Here is a 20,232-nt window from a genome sequence, read left to right on the forward strand (position 1 = left end):
GGCCTTGGTAGACAAGAGGCTTGGCCCGCCACAATCACCCTATAGGAGAAACTGCTCACTGTAAGAGAGAGATAGGTTGGCCCCAGTGAGCTATATTCCGCGTCAATTTATCCTGCAGTGCACTGCACTCACTCCTTTGATTACGGATCTGTAATTTAAATTTTTGAGAAAAGTTGTTAGAGAGTAACTCAATTTTTTGGGCGAAAAAATAATTTTTCTAATTTATGGTTAGTTGATTGGAACAGACGTGCTCAAAGTAATTTTCTTATTTTATTGTTGATTTGTTGTGTTGTTAGAAAACTGCTACCCGAGAGGCTGAAGCTCTTTATCGATCGTTAAATTGGGTCTGGTCAGAGAGAAGTATCTAAGGAATTCAGCATCTCGCACTTCAATTCCATGATACGAATCGCGTTGCAAGAAAGGAAGCTAGCGGACATCCCAGGAAACCAATTGAGACCCAGAACCGTATGCATGTCCGTATTCTGTGAAAAGATCTGTTTAAAATAATGTCCTTATGCCTCACATAAGGACGACAACTTGTGGAAGTTGGGAGTCATGGCAGGTAAGGCCAGAATTATTTTTTGGTGGACAATGAAATTTGCATGTTAATCTTATAACATGGAAGCGACATTTGCAGGACATTTCCTATGTGAGTGCCCCGCCTGTGGACGTATCGGGCAACAGATTTTTGGTGCTGATGGTCTACAATTGCAGCGGGTAGCATCGCATCCACTAACGGAAATCCGGCGAAACGCAAACGAATCTAAGATATTCAATTAGATTGCGCGTGGAGTACAATGTTCAGAGGCTATGCGTCTCTCCTACCCGACACACATACATAACATATGCCCCCACAAGATCTGCAACTCCTGTAGCACACAATCTGTTTTCTTTTTCTTTCCTTGTACCGGGATACATACAAACGGGTAAAAAGCTATGAATCTTATCAACTTCATTTGGCTCACAAAAGTCTTTCAATCAAAGATATTATTCTCAGTCAATTCTTTCACATTTAGTCTCGTAATTAAGTCGGCAGATCTTCAACACTTTCAGGGGTAAATCTTGCGGTCTAGTTGACAACTTGTTCTCCTTCTTTTCTTTACTTTATTGAAGGACATTTCTGTTTAATTTATATATCTTTTCAACTAACAGTCTAATGTATGGCCTCGTTACTGCCACAAATAAATGCATGGAAAAGGAATCTCCAAAAGAAATCAAGAAATATCTTTCAAACGCTGCGATGTTCGAAGGGATCGAAAAATTGATAAACATCTAAGGATGCGTCCCGAGCAGAAATGATAAATTGCGCTACTGAAACACAAACGTTGTCCCATATACGCATACCAAACCGATATTTGGTGCATCTGATTTTCAACCCGCATTTGTGTATGAATGTCTCCAATTAAGAACCCATGGCATATCGAACAACTAAGGGAGGAAAATGAGTGTTAAAACACAACGAAATGTGATTGTTCATTTGAACGCATCCTGACTTGTTATATAAGCGTCCTACGCAACAGATGCTGTTGGGAACGTCCGGTATCGAAGGGGTGCAAGTAGAGCCTGAATTAGTTCGTTGCAATTCAAATTCGAATCCAAGTGAGCAGTTGGGGAACTCACTATCCAAGTGCTGGCATGTGGATACGCCACTGCTCCTCAAGAGTTCCCCAAAGTACCACAGCACGAAGCAGTTTAATTACTCATTCAACACATGCCCGCCGCTTGCATGTAGGCTGCATGGGGCTTGGGGGCCCAGGTTCCAGCTCGCGCTTGTTGTCTTGTTTTCGTTGGGGCAAGCGACAAATGCTGCGCCAAAGTTGCTAAGACTTCTTAAGACGTTACTGGAACGCGATGTCGCGGGCTCGGTGGAACTAGACTACGGTGGACACACGGTTGGCGGCTGAGTGCGTCGGAAATTGAGCCGTTGGAGTTAGTTTGTCGCGAACCGCCTGTGCGAAACGGTTTTGTGGGTGACGCGACGCCGCGCTAAGTGGTTTCGAGTTCGAAGTGACCGACCTGTGTTCTGTTAAAAACCGACGTTATTGGGATTCACATGCCCCAGTGCATTGTTACGAAAGCTAATTGATAGTACCTGAGTGTGTGAATTTTGAAACTGTGCAGTGCCTCCGCCAGCAGCCGTTATTGGATAGTCTAGCAGCCAACGATTTCGCAAAGTAATGTTTGTTTACCAACACCTATTTCTATGCCAGACCGTTTCGTAAGAAAGTCCGCCTGGATGGGTGGAAAAGACATCTTTCTCCTGAATTTCAAGCGCCAGACTGCGTTTCCTGCAGGCCTACAGAAACCTAGTTTTCGCAACCCAATGAGTAACGCTAGCGTCGACTTCGTCCCACCTGTTCCTCTTTCAGGCCGAATGGTTTCTCAGCTTCAAATTACTTTATTTCCAATTCGATGTGGGTACTATTTATAGAGAGGCATTCATAAATACGAACGCGGAAAGCGGGCAGCAGTTTCCACATTTGGCTTTATCGGCAGTTACCTGGTTTTATCGAATCGACAAATAAATAAAGTGAAACAAATTGTCAACAGTCGCTTGTACAATGAAAGCTTGGTTTCACCTTGCGCCGTCGACTTGCTCCTATTCAGTGCGAATCGCCCAGCCGTTTTCCACTGGATTTGTCATTGAATAATGAACACATAAACGAACTGCGATGCCCATTATGAAATATAATAAAAGCTAACCTTATGGAAGTTAACGTTACCCGACTTCTGTTCTGTGCGCCTTGTGGAGTCATTAATGCAGTCTCAGATGCGCATGTTCTCATAAACGCATTGTGAGCCTCCACTGGGGCATTTTTAAATCACTTCTCGATTGACGCAAAAGCCTCGTTTTGGAATAAGAGCAAAAGTTACTCCGTGGGGTCGTAGTGGACTGGAATACCTACGTACCTTTCCTAGCTGGTTAGAAATAGGGAAATATTTTTTTAACATTGCCGTCATTCAAAGTTTAGTCTATATTCCGAAGATTGAGGAAATTTCTCCTTGAAATGGTAGTGTTTGCAAACAAATCAGGTTTCTAACCAGGTTCTGTGCAGTAGAAAGAACAGGGTGCTATGGGTCTCCAACAGCTAAGACAGTTTGAGATAATAGAACCATTGACCACTGATACAATATTAGTTTGAACCTCATTGTTTAGCTCTTCAAATCATGGCACGGAACGTGTTATACTGAGCTCCGAAGATACTCCATAAGGCAGTTTCTCAAGAATGCCCATTAAAATTTGCTTTTCTACAAACAATAGTTTCGAAATTGGTTTACTAAAATATATAATATCATCGTATTTTTCAATTACGACCTATGATTACCATAAGTTGGTAAAGGCAATCGAATATGCATTCATCCCTCGACGGGTATCCCGTTTAGTCATTGTTCTAGCTTCAAGACTGCAGCATTGTTAAAACGCAGTGTTATAATTCAATTGGAACTTATAATGCAGAGTCAAAATACGCTTCAACACAAACCTACCGTATCTACGCGTCTTCGCTGCCGGTTTGCTAAACTGTACTTCAGTTCCCTCCAGGACTTTCCGAGTATTTTACGCATCTCTTCAATTTCTCTGTACCACTCGTCGATCACTCTGGGATAGTGACAATGGATATGTCATCGTCATTATCAATGGTGCAGCAGTTTTTGAGAAATCCGGCTGGATTCACGGTTATCTCAACGATTTCGCGATTACGGTTGGCAAGAACGTGTTAAAAAATCTTCATGGTATGAGAAAGTAACCGGATCCGACGGTAATTTGAACATTCTGCTGGACTATTTTTCTTTTTCCATATTGGAACAGTGATACTTTCTTGCCAGTCAGATGGTGTTCTACCTTCCTGAATAACCCGATTAAAGAATTCATTGAGTCACAGTGTTGGGCCCCAGCTCTTCACTTTCTGGAGCTCAGATGCGATGGTGCCAGGTTCTGTGGCTTTCCCCGATTTCATTCGTTTTATTGCCTCCTTGACTTTACTTGCACTGACAGTTAAATCCTCGAGGGTTTTACGTGAGCACCTGTCCGGAAGACTTAATCCCACGGTCTTCTTAAGACACGGATTGATTTTGTGATCACAATCAAAGCCCCGCTGGACAAGCAACAACGGTACCAGTCTATACCAAGTGCTATACTCACCACTCATACTGGTGGATGCAAGAATTACCTGAATCTCTATCGAACTAAGGAGTACGGCACCCGTGTTGAAACGTAACACCACGCCGAGGCCCGAAGGTCTCTTCTCGCTTGAGCACAACCACAACCACCATGAAACTCGCACTAAGGGGGCCAACCGCAAATAACCGAGTTGTACTCACATACAACGGGAGTTCACCCGAAGTATGAGAGTCCTGGGGCTTTCCCGGTTCCCATGGTACCAGTATAGCCCTGGTAAGGTTTCGTGACCAATTTGCCACTTCAGATGAGTCCCCGTGCAGACCCGGGTCTGATCGCCCTAATTAGGCCTTTGAAGCATTCGAGCATAAGAAGGAAAAGCTTCCGATTTTTGCTGTTCAGGTCTGAGACCTAATTGTCCAACCGTTTTTTTTTTTTGTTTACAGGAATCGAATTCTTATTCCTATGGTGTTTTTGTTGAATCTCGTTGATATTTCAGTAACAGTTAATTTATCCACATCCTCTAATGTCACTAGTATTCGTCGCTTTCAAGCTCGTTTGGCCTTCTGGAACACGGTTCTTTCATCTGTTTTTTTCCATCACGAAAACGTCGGAGCTACTGACGACCCCCATTCGGTCATAAAGTTATCGCCGTAAATCACAGTAAAAATATATTTATTAAAACCAATCATCATCATCAACGGCGCAACAACCGGTATCCGGTCTAGGCCTGCCTTAATAAGGAACTCCAGACATCCCGGTTTTGCGCCGAGGTCCACCAATTCGATATCCCTAAAAGCTGTCTGGCGTCCTGACCTACACCATCACTCCATCTCAGGCAGGGTCTGCCTAGTCTTCTTTTTCTACCATAGATATTGCCCTTATAGACTTTCCGGGTGGGATCATCCCCATCCATACGGATTAAGTGACCCGCACACCATAACCTATTGAGCCGGATTTTATCCACAACCGGACGGTCATGGTATCGCTCAAAGATTTCGTCGTTATGTAGGTTACGAAATCGTCCATCCTCATGTAGGGGCCCAAAAATTCTTCGGAGGATTCTTCTCTGGAACGCGGCCAAGAGGTCGCAATTTTTCTTGCTAAGAACCCAAGTCTTGGAGGAATACATGAGGACTGGCTAGATACAGCAAGAGCTTTAACCCTATGGTGAGACGTTTCGAGCGGCTGCCAATAACCGTGCGCGGATTTCATCATCGTAGCTGTTATCGGTTGTGATTTTCGACCCTAGATAGAAGAAGTTATCAACGGTCTCAAAGTTGTAGTCTCCTATCTTCATTTTTCCCGTTTGACCAGTGCGGTTTGATGTTGTTGGTTGGTTGGTTTTCAGTGCTGACGTCACCACTATATATTTCGTTTTGCCTTCATTGACATACAGCCCAAAATCTCGCGCCTATTCCCGCCTGCTCGATCTGGATGAAAGCAGTCTGTACGTCTCGGGTCGTTCTCCCCATGATGTTGATATCGTGGGCATAGGTCAGTAGTTGGGTGGGTTTAAAGAGGATCGTACCTCTTGCATTTACCTCAGCATCACGGATCACTTTCTCAAGGGCCAGGTTAAAGAGGACGCATGATAGGGCATCCCCTTGTCATAGACCGTTGTTGGTGTCAAATGGCATTGAGGGTGATTTTCCTGCTCTTATCTGGCCTCGCACATTGGTCAGGGTCAGCCTAGTCAATCTTATCAATTTCGTCGGGATACGGAATTTTCTCATGGCCGTGTAGAGTTTTACCTTGACTACACTATCATAGGCGGCTTTAAAGTCAATGAAAGGATGGTGCAACTGATGCCCATATTCCAACAATTTTTCCATCGCTTGCTGCGGAGAAAAAATCTGATATGTTGCTGATTTGCCTGGAGTGAAGGCATTTTGGTAGCAGCCTAGCAAGATAGTGGAGAATATCTTATGGATCATACTCAGCAACGTGATACCTTTATAACAGCTGCACTGTGTGATACTCCCCTTTTATGTATGAGACAGATAATGCCTCTTTTCCAGTCGTCAGCCATTGATTCGCTATCCCACACTTTGAGCACAAGTTGATGAACCATTGGGTGTAATTCGTCGCCTCCATATTTAATCAATTCGCTTGTAATTTCATTGGCTCCTGGCGACTTATGATTTTTAAGCCGATGAATTGCACGGACTATTTCTTCTATACTTGATGGTGACAGAATTTGTCCGTTGTCTTCAGTTGGCGAGACCTCCAACTCGCCGATGTTCTGGTTGTTCAGTAGTTCATCAAAGTACTCAACTCATCGCTCCAATATGCTTATTCTGTCGGAAATCAGATTTTCATTTGCGCCCGGGCAAGAGAAGCATTGAGGTGTGTAAGGCTTCATCCTGCTGACTTGTTGGTAAAACTTTCGCGCCTGGTGCAGTTACTCCCTATACTTTTCGAGTTGTTTCTTTCGCTCTTTGAGAATGCAACATTACTCGCTATGCGGCATTCTTCCCTTCCGTTGCTAGCAGCTTACATTCATCGTCAAACCAGCCGTTCTGACTCTTTTTGCGGCTGGGGCCAAATATGTTTGTGGCCGTATTTATGATAACATTCTTCAGGTGATTGTGAAGACCATTTGTTGATGCTTCATCTCCAAGATCTCTGTTGACTGCGGTTATTGCGGCCTTCATTTCCCTCTCATAGGTGTTGTGGATGGCTTCAGTGTAAATTTTCACCTGATTGTCAGAGGAGATTCCGAGTGGTATCGTAATTCGAACACCATGCCAACGAGACAGTGATCCCAGTCTATATTTGCCCCACTATATCAAAGAATAATCTGCAGTCCATTATCATTTGTATTTTGATGTAAGCTGTGGGAGCCAACACATCGCCTGAATACGGGCTTCGTCTCTACTTGGCTGTTAGATTCCCCAAGTATGATTTTGATATCATATCTGGGACAGGTTTCAAGGGTTGGTTCTACTACCTCGTAGAAAGTATCCTTCTCTGACTCTGCAGTCTCCTCTGTAGGAGCGTGAACGTTAATGAGGCTTATGTTTCGAAATTTGCCTCACAAGCGCAGAGTGCATAACCGTTCGCATAACAGCAGATTTCATTTTTTGGCTGATTAAGAACCCTACTCCGAGCACTTGGTTTAGTGAATGTCCCATTCTTAGGCGCGGTAGACACGCCTTCATCCTTGGAGTTGCCGCCTTTTGTTAATGTGTAACCTAGCCACTGCCATTTTCACCTTCTGATCAGTATGTCCACAGATATCTGCCTCAATGCAATTCTTTGTTCTAAATTGTACCGGGCTAGAGTACCCTGATGATGTGGTGGAGGCAAGGATTGACGAAGGTTTGAAGGTTAGGAGTAACAGTGACGGGCACTTTCCGTGTGCTGCATATTCATATATGATGTTGAGGTATCTGGATTTTCTAGATTTGGATAAAGCAGCGAACTTCCAGCAGAAGCAACGCTACCAAGATAGGCAACCTTCCATGCTCTGCCAATGAACACAGATAGGAAAAGTGCAATGATCAGTCAGAGAATTTTGGTTTTGTTGGTATTTATATGCAGTCCAACTCCTTGCTTGCCTCTTTCTCCAAATCAGGAGCTACTTGGCCAAAGTTCATGTCTCCGTGAGAGGGCAAGCAAATATCATCAGTGTAGTGGAGATTTTTGACGAAAGATGCCATGGGCCATTGAAGTTCTCCACATCCACACGCAGCCTAAGCGCTCTGTTACGAAAGCTGGCTAAGCTCGCTACCGCTTCCATAGATTTCTTCCAGTTCCTTTATCCGCAAATTCGTTTAAGGCATTTTATGTAGTGTCCGGATAGCTGAGTGGTTAGAGCCCAAGACTGTCGTACGGAAGGTCGCGGCTCAAATCTCGCTGGCGGCAGTGGGATTTGTATCGTGATTTAACGTCGGATTCCAGTCGACTCAGCTGTGAATGAGTACCTGAGTCAAATCAGGGTAATGAATTCGGTGAACGCAATGCTGACCACATTGCCTCCTACAGTGTTCTGTAGTGTACTGTTACGGTCTTGAATGAAGTGCTCTAACACATTTCAAGGCCCTGATCCAATATGGATTGTTGTGTCAACGATTATAATTATTATGTTTGTTGAAACATCGTGCTGTTTACTTCCAGAGGAGGAGACGGTAACGACTTTCCTCAGAAACCGCGGATAGGTAATTTGTGGCAACCCTTATTCTTTTTATTTTATTTATTTATTATTTATTTTATTTTTTATATGCCTTTGTTTCTTCTTGATCCGCTGGCAAAACCATCTCGCTTGGATGCAGGCAGGTTGTAACTGAGTGATTTCTCCGTGCCAACTCTCTATCGCTTTCCCTACTATATAGCCGAACTTTTCAGATCCTGCCAAGTTAACAACATCCTGGCGAACATATTCGCATTGAATATTCTCCAGGTTCAACAACAACTCCTTAACTCTTTTGTTAAGAGACCGTCCGCTATGAGTTTATCTCTCCCTAACTTGCCAATCTTACATATGTTCCTTAACAATGTTTCATGATATGCTACATCAAGAAGCAAATTCAGACCCGTTCTTGGGAAAATAGGTACGTTTCTGACGTTGGTCTGCTCTAACCTCTTATGTTCGTCAATGTACCGTCCTGTTCTGCAGCCGAGGCATTGAAATCCGTTCAATGTTTTTTTAAAAACCAGGCATATACTCCTACCTTCGATTTCTATCTTAACACTCTGTTTTTTTTATACAGAATATACATTCGAGGCCATTTTCACATTCGTTAGATATATGGCCTCCTTATTCAAACTTCCTGCATTTTGTCGATCTATCCTCATCACATTTGTATTGTAGCGCTGCATGGTCAAATTCGCGGCATAAGAAGCTAGTTTTAATGCGATTTACTTTCTACGGCGACAGACCCCTAGTCGATTTTCACGGCCTATCTGAATGGTAAAATATGCGCTTCACGAGCACTTTGTTGCTTATTCGTTCAGTACCTCTACTTTTCTATATCTGTCCGTTTTCCGCGGCCGCAGACCACAACCATGTTCTATCTCCTCCCTATTCTCCTCTTTGAACTATTCGCCTACCATCAGCAGGCAGCCAACGAATTTTCTGTACATGTCCCAGAAGTAATGCTTCCTGTACATCTTCTGAGATAACTTGAACTAGTAGTCCGCCTATCTGTCTTGCCCTCTTAGTCATACTAATTTAGACGTTCACTCTTGTGCAGGTCGGACTGCTTCCTTTTAATCGCTGTTCACCTGTCTCACGAGCGGAGGAAAGTTGGATTACGAACCGTTCGTCTCAGCCAAGGAGTTACAACCTTTTTCGAATCCCCGTGGCATGCATGCAAACAGAAGCATAGACACCCGCTGACAAGTACGGCTGTTTAACGCATCACCTTGCATCAGGAATTATCACGTGTATATTTATATGCCTAAGACGCACTCATTGCTAATTACAGTGACTTGCACGGGAAGCTCACGTATTGCCTGGTCCAAAATCTAGTTAGCCTGTGATAACAATAGAAAGACAATATGGCATCAAAGTTAACATTCTGATCTTAATGAAGGAGACGTTGAAAATTCAATTTCTAGCTATATGCAAATGATACACCCAATGTTTCCTACATAAAAAAAACCCAGAATCTTTGTGTCTGACGTGTCGTGATTAGCCAAACAGCATTAACCAACTCTACTGACACTTCAATAGCGGATTCCGGCCCCGAATTGGCATTAATTGACTCCTCTTTTGTGAAGACATCTAAGGTTTCAGTTTCCATACAGGTACCCACAGTAGTTCGACCGTATTTAATCTGCATTAAACCTCTCGACAATCACTCAGTTTGCTGCCCTTAGGATCGCATACCCACTTTTCCTTTCCAGTCTTATCTACTTTTGAAGATAACTTCATATCTTCTAGGAAAAGGATGTATAGAGTTGCGAGAATCTGAAGGCATTATGAGAACTGGATTCAGTTCAGTTTCAAATGCGGGTACAGGGCACATCCATTGTTTCATTATAGACCTAAAAGAATTAGTCTAGGAGCCGCTGTATTACGGTGCTCTGAATCTATATATCTAAGGACTTCTAACTGAGTAATGCATTTGGAGCTGGCACCAGTAATACCCACACATACAGTTGTTCACAGTAAGGCCAATTTATAGTCAAAGTTCTTTTGTTTCACCTTAACCCACCAGACTACGAATGCATAATCAAACATCGGTCTAATGATTGCAACATCTATCCATATTAGTATGTGAGACCTTAGTCGTTATGTCGAGGCATCCCTTGAGATCATCTTTCTCCCAAAATTGTTTATTTTTCAATTTCATTGCTATGAAACTTAACAATTGTGAACCATATTAGTCCAGCAGTCGTCACCACGCGATTGGCTTTTTACTAGTCAATATCGGATGATCGGTCAGATGCTTTCATTCACACCATTATCAACAAGTCGGGAAACCGGAAGCTGGACGCTTCAGGTACGAAAGGTTTTGTGTATTTCTTAGTACGTAGCACGTAATATATGCATATGTCCACTTTCGGGTGATATTGACATTGATAGTCTTCAATTTTCAAAGAAGCAACAACTTCGACGTATTATAAATTTGTTAGTAATAGTGCGATTTCCATCAAACTTGCTCTACATTATAGCCTACATCACTGCAGAATTTCGTGCCGCTGAATGAATGAATTTAAGGGGGGTTTCCAGCCAATTACAAAAAATTATAGTAATATACTATTATTAACTTTCTTTGAACAGATATCGGTATGAAAGGAATTTCGGAGCCAAGGCACCATATAGTGGCAGCCTCCTGATTTTTTTCAGATTTTTCGGTTTGGTCGTTTCTGAGAATGGTCCCCTTAAAGAAATGATCACTTCCGACCCCCCGCATTCCCCACGTTTCCAAGAAATGTCAAAACAAAAAAAAACTTTGACTTCGAAAAGTACTAATCGAGACCTTTAATTTGATACCCCACATGACTATATTTGATGAAAAAAAATTTTACACCCCCCTTTTCATGTATGGGGACCCCCCTTTAAATTCAACGTGAAATGATGTAATTCATTGTATGTGTGAGCGTTCACAGTTCCCACCTTTCTACCAAATTTGGTGTCAATCGCTATGACCGTCTCCGAGAAAAATGCGTGTGACGGACAGACCGACAGACAGACAAACAGTAAACCGATTTTAATAATGCTTTCGATGCATCCGAACTTGCACCAAAAATACCTTACAGCCTGGAGCGTCACCGAAATCGAATCAAAAGTTGCTACAGCTCGAATGAAATATAAAAAGGAAAAAATCTGGACGCCATTGTGAAGAGAATTGAAAGACGTCGACGGGTAACTCTTGCACTTGATAATTTCTTTTGTTACTCTGATAAAATTGAGTCACGCCGCTCCCGGTCCCTGCCATTCCTGGGGGTGTCTGAGTATCGTATATCCAAGAAAAGTCCACATATCTGGATTGGAACCTAGGTGGTACAACCCCGTAATTGTATGATTAAACCCGAAAAAGCCTAGGAATTTATGGTTTCTGTTCTGATCGCAAACGGGGTCGGTTGGTCGTGATCGGTTGCACCATTTGGGTCTGTCATTTACCTAATCAAGATGCAGTCGCGAGGCTTTCAAATCATCATCCAGCATAACAAGCCACATTTGTTTCCCATCGACTTTAATATTCAGACCAACCTTGGCAAGTCAATTCTCATTAGTGCTAATTTGGTGACCATACCATTGAAGATGCTTCTCTCGGGCGACACTGCCGATTTGAGACGTTCGCTGATACGTCGACCACAAAGAACACCAGTTGTGGAATGCCGCTTCATCCAGGTTGCGCTAACATGTGGAGCAATTTCACAACCTAGTTCTCCGTTGGCGGATAGCATTGACCTGAGATATTTAAAGCGCTCAGTTCGGGGCAGGTTACTGCCACTGTTTCATTCAGATTCAACATAAGACCATTTTTGGGCAAGTTGCTTGAGATCAATTATGTTGTAAGATCGTACGAAAGCATCATCTGCATATGGCAGTGTATAGGGACAGTGACAGTGTTCATAACAAGTGGTGAAAGGGCGCTTCCTTGATGAACACTGACTGAGTCACGAAGCGGTTTTTATATACCGGCCACACTTCCAACTTTACTTTTCAGATCGCGGTGGAGCAATTTAACCCAGCGCACCAGTCCTTCTTAGTTCAGATTAGTTCGTCTGACACACAGTCAAAAACCTTCTCTAGATCCAGAAATGCTACACTGCATTTCGTGAGCGGTGTTTCTGATGAATGATCGCATAGCGTATATTGCGTCAGTAGTTCCGCAGTTCTTGACACACCCAGCTTGGTTAACAGCTATTTGAACAATGTCGGGAATACGATTGTCAAGACTGTGTTCAAAAATCATCATGGTATGGAACAGCAACCGGATCGAACGGTACTTTGAACATTCTACTCGACTACCTTTCTTTTTCCATACTGTAACTGTGGTATTTTCTTGCAGTCAGAAAGTGTTCTACCTTCCTCAATAATATGATTGTTGAACTCACATAACCAGAGTATTGGAACCCAACTCCTCGCATTCCGGAGCTCATATGCGATGTCGTTATGTTCTGTTACTTTCCCCGATTTCATTCGTTTTATTGCTTCCTCGACGTCGGTAGTGCTGACAACTAGAATTGCCCCAAATGTCGGCAATGCTTGTAGAAGTGAAGGATGAACAAAGTCTTCAGTTGAAATCTGCTCGAAATATTCTCGCTATATATCCGTCGTGGCTCGTCGGTCAGTAAGCAGAAAACCCTCCTTGGCATTAACGCAACAGGAGTGTTCGATATCTTGTGTGAATTATTGTCGGCTTTTAACAACTTGATATAGATTTCACTCGCCATCCCGAGTGTCCAGTTTATCGTAAAAATCTCTGTTATGGGCCGCTTGGGTAGCAGCGGTTGCTTTCTTTGTTTTCCGGTTGACACTTTTGTAAACATGTCAATTGACCAAGCGTTTCATAGTCGGGAAACTTCGTTTGGACATCGTCATTCCAAATCCAAGTATCTCGGTTGATGAACCGCCTACCTGGCTTGGTGACCCCGAGGATTGCATAGAACCATTTGTGGAACGTGTTTTTAACTTGGTTCGAGGACTTTTCTACATTGGTAATGGTTGGTAATCACGTAAGTGAGATCACTTCTTCCGTCTTCTCACGAAATCGCCAAAATTTAAAACGTGGCGGGCCAGTGCGTTCCTCACGCTGTTTATTCGGTGGCTTGATTCGCACGATAGCAATCATCAACCGGTGTTGAGGTGCGATGGTCTCATAGAAAGCGGCTTTGCAATCAATGCCGGTGATAAAATGTTGGCGTCTTATGAATATAATCGATTTGCGTTTTACTGTTCCCACTATGAAATGTAGGAAGATGAGACAATCGTTTGATGAACCATGTATAGTACAAACGGGCGTCTGCAAATTCACCACCCTCATTGCGCGCTCCAAACCATTTTCCCCTATGGTACCTGTTACCGTCTGCCTTTTCACCCACATGACGACATTAATGTCACCCACAATGACAATATAGTCATCAGCAGGCATATTGCAGGTCTTCGTATCGAGAAGTTGTCAGAAGGCGTTTTTCTCGGCATTACATCGACCTGTCTATTTTGCGTACGCGGCGAAGAAGTGAAGAGTGCGATAAGGTGGTCATCAAATCGCACGACCAAAATAGAGAAGTTTATTGTCAATTTTGCCGCGTTCGCGTTCTATGTCGTAGATTTTGGCACCAGACAGGTTGCACCTCTTGCGAGTCCCTCGGTCTTTCCAACAAGTGTGTCAATATTTAGCGTGCAGATACGTACATATTTTGCTCGGACCTATTTACTTACCTCCTGATGTCGTCCATGCGTCAAGAACCCTTGCCTATTTTTCGACAGAACCGAGACTTGTCCTCTCGCGTCGACTAAGGTGAACGCTCTAGCATTTCTCCTTCAACTAGGGTCTTTCAACACCACAACAACATATTTTTCCAGCGGGATCATCATCATCATCAACGGCGCAACAACCGGTATCCGGTCTAGGCCTGCCTTAATAAGGAACTCCAGACATCCCGGTTTTGCGCCGAGGTCCACCAATTCGATATCCCTAAAAGCTGTCTGGCGTCCCGGCCCACGCCATCGCTCCATCTTAGGCAGGGTCTGCCTCGTCTTCCTTTCCTACCATAAATATTGCCCTTATAGACCTTCCGGGTGGGATCATCTTCATCCATACGAATTAAGTGACCCGCCCACCGTAACCTATTGAGCCGGATTTTATCCACAATCGGACGGTCATGGTATCGCTCATAGATTTCGTCATTGTGTAGGCTACGGAATCGTCCATCCTCATGTAGGGGGCCAAAAATTCTTCGGAGGATTCTTCTCTCGAACGCGGTCAAGAGTTCGCGATTTTTCTTGCTAAGAACCCAAGTTTCCGAGTAATACATGAGGACTGGCAAGATCAAGTCTTGTACAGTAAGAGCTTTGACCCTATGGTGAGACGTTTCGAGCGGAACAGTCTTTGTAAGCTGAAATAGGCTCTGTTGGCTGACAACAACCGTGCGCGGATTTCATCATCGTAATTGTTATCGGTTGTGACTTTCGACCCTAGATAGGAGAAATTGTCAACGGTCTCAAAGTTGTATTCTCCTATCCTTATTCTTGTTCGTGTTTGTGTTTGACCAGTGCGGTTTGATGTTGTTGGTTGATTCGTCTTCGGTGCTGACGTTGCCACCATATATTTTGTCTTGCCTTCGTTGATGTGCAGCCCAAGATCTCGCGCCGCCTGCTCGATCTGGATGAAGGCAGTTTGTACGTCTCGGGTGGTTCTTCCCATGATATCGATATCGTCAGCATAGGCCAGTAGTTGGGTGGACTTGAAGAGGATCGTACCTCTTGCATTCACCTCAGCATCACGGATCACTTTCTCGAGGGCCAGGTTAAAGAGGACGCATGATAGCGCATCCCCTTGTCGTAGACCGTTGTTGATGTCGAATGGTCTTGAGAGTGATCCTGCTGCTTTTATCTGGCCTCGCACATTGGTCAGGGTCAGCCTAGTCAGTCTTATTAATTTCGTCGGGATACCGAATTCTCTCATGGCCGTGTACAGTTTTACCCTAGCTATGCTATCATAGGCGGCTTTAAAGTCGATGAACAGGTGGTGCAACTGTTGTCCATATTCCAACAGTTTTTCCATCGCTTGCCGCACAGAGAAAATCTGATCTGTTGCTGATTTGCCTGGAGTGAAGCCTCTTTGGTATGGGCCAATGATGTTCTGGGCGTATGGGGCTATCCGGCCTAGCAAGATAGTGGAGAATATCTTATAGATGGTACTCAGCAACGTGATACCTCTATAATTGCTGCACTGTGTGATATCTCCCTTTTTATGTATGAGACAGATTATGCCTCGTTGCCAATCGTCAGGCATTGATTCGCTGTCCTATACCTTGAGCACAAGTTGATGAACCACTTGGTGTAACTGGTCGCCTCCATATTTAACCAATTCGGCTGTAATTCCATCGGCTCCTGGCGACTTATGATTTTTTAGCCGATGAATTGCACGGACTGTTTCTCCTAAACTTGGTGGTGGCAGTATTTGTCCGTCGTCTTCAGTTGGCGGGACCTCCAAATCGCCGATGTTCTGGTTGTTCAGTAGCTCATCAAAGTACTCAACCCATCGCTCTAGCATGCCCATTCTGTCGGAAATCAGATTTCCCTCTTTGTCTCGGCAGGATGAGCATCGAGGTGTATAAGGCTTCATCCTGCTGACTTGTTGGTAAAACTTCCGCGCCTGGTGCGGTTGCTCCCTGTACTTTTCTAGTTCACAGACTTGTTGGTTCTCCCAGGCTTCCTTTTTCCGTCTGTGAAGTCGCTTCTCCGCTCGACGGAGTTCGTGATAAGTCTCTGCGCGTGCCCGCGTTCTTTGAGAATGCAACATTACTCGGTATGCGGCATTCTTCCGTTCCGTTGCTAGCTTACATTCATCGTCAAACCAGCCGTTCCGACTCCTTTTGCGGCTGGGGCCAAGTATATTTGTGGCCGTATCCATGATAACGTTCTTCAGGTGGTTGTGAAGATCATTAGTTGATGCTTCATCTCCAGGTCCTCTGTTGACTGCGGTTATTGCAGCATCCATTTCCCTCTTATAGGTGTCGCGGAGGGTTGTGTTGTGGATGGCTTCAGTGTTCACTCTCACCTGATTGTCAGAGGGGATTCTAGGTGGTATTGTTATTCGAGCTCGGAGCACCATGCCAATGAGATAGTGATCCGAGTCTATATTGGCCCCCCTATATGTTCTGACATTCATCAAGGCTGAGAGGTGGCGGCGTTCGATCAACACGTGGTCAATTTGGTTGAAAGTGGTCCCGTCTGGAGAGGCCCACGTATGCTTGTGGACCGCTTTCCGCGCAAACCAGGTACTTCCAACAACCATTTCGTGTGACCCTGCTAATTGAGTAGTCCGCAGTCCGTTATCATTTGTTTTTTCGTGTAAGCTATGGGAGCCAACGTATCGCCTGAATACGGGCTCCTTCCCTACTTGGCTGTTAAAATCCCCAAGTATGATTTTGATATCATATCTGGGACAGGCTTCGAGGGTTCTTTCTACTGCCTCGTAGAAGGTATCCTTCTCCGGCTCTGCAGTCTCCTCTGTAGGGTCGTGAACGTTTATGAGGCTTATATTTCTAAACTTGCCTCGCAAGCGCAGAGTGCATAGCCGTTCGCTTATGCTTTCAAAGCCGATAACAGCAGGTTTCATTTTTTGGCTGACTAAGAAACCTACTCCATGCACATGGTTTACTGGATGACCGCTATAATATATGGTGTAGTGGCTCTTCTCCAGGAAACCGGTCCCTGTCCATCGCATCTCTTGCAACGCTGTTACATCAGCCCTATATTGGGACAGGGTATCGGCTAGCTGCTTATCAGCTTCATCTCTGTACAGGGAGCGCACGTTCCATGAGAAAATGCGCAAATCGTTGTTCCTTTGTCGTTGCCGGGTCCGTCGTTTTAAAATCCGTCCTATCCGAGGCTCCTGTTGTGGCTTCGTGACATGTTGTTTTCCGTGTACGGTTGTCAGCCCTGCCCAACCCCCAACCTGGAGGACCAGTTGGTACAATCTGTCCCGTTTTTAGGCGCGGGAGACTCGCCTTCATCCTTCTCCGTCTGCAGTAAATTAAAATTCTGATGAAGAGCCTTAGTTATGCATAAGATAATCGGTAAAAATAATTTCTTTGAAAACAATGCAGAAGAAAATGGCGGGTACAAAGCTTTTCCTCGACAACTTTTTCTTTCACCTTCAATGTCTGTCGGGCAAATTTTTTTCCATTTTTTTTCCATATACATACCTAGTTAGAGAATGCCGGCAAAAATCGTCAGAAAATTAGTTATTAAACAAGTCGGGAAACCGGAAGCTCAGCGCTTCAGGTATGAAGGGTTTTGTGTATTTCCTTTATAAAGAAATTTGAGTGTGCATTTGTCTCATTAGCATGTACCACGTAAAATATGCATATATTATGTGAAAATTTCCACTTTCAAGTAATATTTTCATTCATAGTCTTGAATTTGCAGAGAAGCGACAGTTTTGACCTAGTATAACTTCGTTAGTAATAGTGTGATTTTCACCAAATTTGGCAGGATTATGCTCTATGCTGTAGCCTACATTGCTGTGATTATGATTCTAGATTGAACTTAAGGGGGGTTTCCCTGTCAATTACTAAAAATTCTAGTAATGTACTATTATTAACTTTATTTTAACAGGTATCGGTATGGAGAGTATTTCGGAGCCTAGGCACCATATAATGGCAGCCCTCTGATTTTTTTCAGGTTTTTCGGTTGAGTAGTTTCTGAGAATGGGTTCGTTAAAAAAATGACCACTTTCAACCCCCCGCATTCCCCACCTTTTCAACAAATGTCAAAACCAAGACCGGCTTCGAAGAGTACTAACCGAGGCCTTTAATTTGATACCCCACATGACTATATTTGATGAAAAAAAAATGTACACCCCCCTTTTGCATGTATGGAGCCCCCCTTAAATTCGACGAAGGATGTAACTCACTATATGTGTGACCGTTCACAGTTCCCACCTTTCTACCAAATTTGGTGCCAATCGCTATAACCGTCTCCGAGAAAAATGCGTTTGACGGACAGACAGACAGACAGATAGTAAACCGATTTTAATAAGGTTTTGTGTTTACACTTTGCAATGTATATAAAAAATCCTATGTAATATCACGCAGAATAGAATTGCGGATATACAGTTGAAATTTCAACTCAGTCTATCAAGATTTATTCCACGTTTGAGTTCGGCCAATTTGCAAAATGTAGTTTCGAGAAAAACGCGTCTGAACTTTTCGGTATGTTCGCATCGAACAAAAAGGCCAAAATTTAAATTAAAAGTATTAAGATATTTTCCCCACCTTAATCCTTTGAGTAAGGCATTCCTAAGGAGTTAGAGCAGATCGATTTTTTTAAATTTCTACAATGTAAAGAAGGAACCTTATATAGATATATATTATTTTAAACTCCAGCAAATCTTCTTTTCAGTAACTATCAATCTTATGACGCCCATCAACCGCGAAATTTTCTTCTTTGCCTTCTGCTTCTAATTGTTGATATGCAAAAAACCAATTGCCCAATTTGGAAGTGCTTGTGTTACACAAAAATGTATGGTACTTTCTTAACCCGTTTGCATTCACTGAATTTTGTCCATCAGAATAAAAATATCGCCACATCTACCAAATGTTCACATACTATTTACACCGGTGCAAATATATCTTTTTAATTAATTTGTTCGCAAATTTTTACGTTAGATGACGGATATTGATTCATACTTGGTTGGTTGAACTGTAAAACGGTTATTGTTGTCTATTACGAACACTCTGGGTGTACTGAAATCAGCCAACATTACAAATGGTTGCTTAACGTCTGCAGTTATCTACGAATTTGGAATATCCCAAATCAAATGAGCGTGAAACGGTTACGCACTTGCCCAAATAACCGCCGCAACCCAACACCTGCTGGTTAATTACACTCAGAATTCTGCAAATTTCAAGCGAATCAAGCGTTGACCGCAGGCGCAAATATGAAGTTCGCAGCTACATCCGTTAGCGGATCTAGCGTAGTCGTCAAATATTTAACCGCAATTTATTGGGGGTGCCCGGAAAGTCATTAGATATTCTAAGAACGGCAGCGCACAATGTGTCCTCAAGAGGTTCCAACGAATGCTAACCGCCGTTTGACGCTCATATACATATCATTACATTGCATTCTTAGGCATCTTTCGTCCGAACCGTGAAACTGCTTCAATCTATGATTAATTACTTCTATAAATATGTGTTGCTGGGGATAGGAATGTGCCGATATATGGTTATGTAAGAATTGAAATAAAGAAATGAGCCAGTGGGTGACTGGGAATTGAGCGTTCTGAACATGAAAGGTTTCGGGATGTTTTCTGTAATTCTGTGCGGAGTGCCAACTGTTGGATAAAATGTTTAAGCTTTTTTGGTAAGATGAAATCTAATATGAACCAATGGAATGAAAATTGCAAACTGGTCCTAGACACGCGAACCTAAACTAATTAAACATCTCGAAAACGGTTACGCTTGTTGATAAAAAATTTGGCAGGAAGGTGGAACCCGTGAATATAATAGCTCGAAGTTGTCACATTTGTGCAATTTTTCTTTGCATTCTAAGACTTTGAATATCAGTGTTAAACTAAAAGTACAAACGTTATTAGTACAAACAGGAGAAAATGCCCACTTAAATATGATTATATAACAAATACACAAAACCCTTCATACTTGAAGCACTAATTTCCGGTTTCCCGACTTTTTTCCATCCCTGAAGTTTGAGCCCTTATACTATAAAAAAATTACTGAGCTAGCTTGGCCAGTGACTTGAAAAGTTTGCTTATTTAATGTAGTTTCCAAAGCTATCGTTAATGCATACCTCAAAGATGTTGCATAGTTTTGCTACTTGATTAATAAAATGTCAACTAGTATAGAAAAACTGATATCGGAATCGAAAAATATGAATTTCTTTAGAAATGACACTCGAAAATCTGATTCAAGAGTACGATTTTCATGAAGTCCCTTGGCCAATATCTCGAAAACCATCAGCTTTT

At 43.1% G+C, this 20,232-nt stretch overlaps 1 protein-coding gene across 1 annotated transcript in view; it reads left to right on the top strand.

Moving 5' to 3' along the window:
* Window positions 1-1,816: 1,816 nt before the first annotated feature.
* Window positions 1,817-20,232, top strand: part of LOC119650333 (formin-J) — a 218,778-nt gene continuing 200,362 nt past the window's right edge. Inside the window, exon 1 of the mRNA XM_038052988.1 lies at window positions 1,817-2,174. The gene's annotated coding sequence lies outside the window, so the exon portion shown is untranslated. The remainder of the gene's footprint in view (window positions 2,175-20,232) is intronic.

The sequence above is a fragment of the Hermetia illucens genome, chromosome 2 (genome assembly GCF_905115235.1).
Source record: "Hermetia illucens chromosome 2, iHerIll2.2.curated.20191125, whole genome shotgun sequence".
NCBI lineage: Eukaryota > Metazoa > Arthropoda > Insecta > Diptera > Stratiomyidae > Hermetia > Hermetia illucens.